This window comes from Ornithodoros turicata, chromosome 2 (genome assembly GCF_037126465.1).
Source record: "Ornithodoros turicata isolate Travis chromosome 2, ASM3712646v1, whole genome shotgun sequence".
Classification (NCBI taxonomy): domain Eukaryota; kingdom Metazoa; phylum Arthropoda; class Arachnida; order Ixodida; family Argasidae; genus Ornithodoros; species Ornithodoros turicata.
In genome coordinates this window covers 87,719,743-87,721,303 of record NC_088202.1, presented here as the reverse complement: position 1 = coordinate 87,721,303, position 1,561 = coordinate 87,719,743, and the positions used below count along the sequence as shown (strand labels likewise).

The window sequence follows — 1,561 nt, the reverse complement described above, 5'->3', positions numbered from 1 at the left end:
ATCAGCTTCCGCGTAGACGCATTGTAGAATGGGCACCAGCAGGTCCACGTACCGCTTGTAGAACTCAGCTCCCAAGCCATCAGGTCCAGGAGAACGGTTAAAATTCAAACTCTGTATTGCAGAATGGATTTCCGCCTCTGTAATGGCTCATCCGTGCGACATTTATCTGGTATGTGCGAAGTTATGTAGCAAAGGTATATCGTATCAGCAGCGACGGGCATGCACGCGCTAGTGAGGAGGGTCCACATAAACTATGGATGCAGATGAACGTCGTAATGTGTTATGTGCGCAAATAGTAATATTGGGAACAATTAAAAAAAATTCGCCCAGAAGGTGGAATCGAACCACTCTGACGTCAGTCAGCTACGGGTTTGAAGCACGCACCACAGTCCACCATGGCTCATCCGGGCGACATTTATCGGGTATGTGCGAAGTTATGTAGCGAAGGTATATCGTATCAGCAGCGACGGGCATGCACGCGCTAGTGAGGAGGGTCCACATAAACTATGGATGCAGATGAACGTCGTAATGTGTTATGTGCGCAAATAGTAATATTGGGAACAATTAAAAAAAATTCGCCCCGAAGGTGGAATCGAACCACTCTGACGTCAGTCAGCTACGGGTTTGAAGCCCGCACCACAGTCCACCATGGCTCATCCGGGCGACATTTATCTGGTATGTGCGAAGTTATGTAGCGAAGGTATATCGTATCAGCAGCGACGGGCATGCACGCGCTAGTGAGGAGGGTCCACATAAACTATGGATGCAGATGAACGTCGTAATGTGTTATGTGCGCAAATAGTAATATTGGGAACAATTAAAAAAAATTCGCCCAGAAGGTGGAATCGAACCACTCTGACGTCAGTCAGCTACGGGTTTGAAGCCCGCACCACAGTCCACCATGGCTCATCCGGGCGACATTTATCTGGTATGTGCGAAGTTATGTAGCGAAGGTATATCGTATTAGCAGCGACGGGCATGCACGCGCTAGTGAGGAGGGTCCACATAAACTATGGATGCAGATGAACGTCGTAATGTGTTATGTGCGCAAATAGTAATATTGGGAACAATTAAAAAAAATTCGCCCAGAAGGTGGAATCGAACCACTCTGACGTCAGTCAGCTACGGGTTTGAAGCCCGCACCACAGTCCACCATGGCTCATCCGGGCGACATTGCGAAGTTATGTAGCGAAGGTATATCGTATCAGCAGCGACGGCATGCACGCGCTGGTGAGGAGGGTCGACATAAGCTACTGATGTACATGAACGTCGTAAGCTTTCGAAAACTTTCGATAGAGTTTGTCATACATACCTGTTCGCATTGCTGCGTCATGTCAACATGGGAGATAGGTTTGTAAATCGCATCCAGTTGTGCTACAAACTAGTTGCAACGAGCCTTGTGGTGAATAGATTCATTGCCACCCCGATTGCGCTTGAACCCAAGCAGCACAATATACTGAAAGTCGAGTGCAATAGGGGTGGACGGTATGTGTCTTATCAATGTTCTTTAGTTTCTCGAGTCTGTTCAAGGCCTTCCACCTACCCGTCCACCCCTATTGCA

At 48.1% G+C, this 1,561-nt stretch overlaps 4 non-coding genes across 4 annotated transcripts; all 4 read right to left on the bottom strand.

Annotated features, from left to right (window-relative positions):
• Positions 1–323: 323 nt before the first annotated feature.
• On the bottom strand, positions 324–410 carry Trnastop-uca (transfer RNA opal suppressor (anticodon UCA)). Its single transcript has one exon. It is a non-coding gene; the product is annotated as a tRNA-Sec (tRNA).
• A 166-nt stretch (positions 411–576) lies between these two features.
• Trnastop-uca (transfer RNA opal suppressor (anticodon UCA)) lies at positions 577–663 on the bottom strand. Its single transcript has one exon. It is a non-coding gene; the product is annotated as a tRNA-Sec (tRNA).
• Positions 664–829: 166 nt separating this feature from the next.
• On the bottom strand, positions 830–916 carry Trnastop-uca (transfer RNA opal suppressor (anticodon UCA)). Its single transcript has one exon. It is a non-coding gene; the product is annotated as a tRNA-Sec (tRNA).
• A 166-nt stretch (positions 917–1,082) lies between these two features.
• Trnastop-uca (transfer RNA opal suppressor (anticodon UCA)) lies at positions 1,083–1,169 on the bottom strand. The gene has a single exon. It is a non-coding gene; the product is annotated as a tRNA-Sec (tRNA).
• Positions 1,170–1,561: the final 392 nt, after the last annotated feature.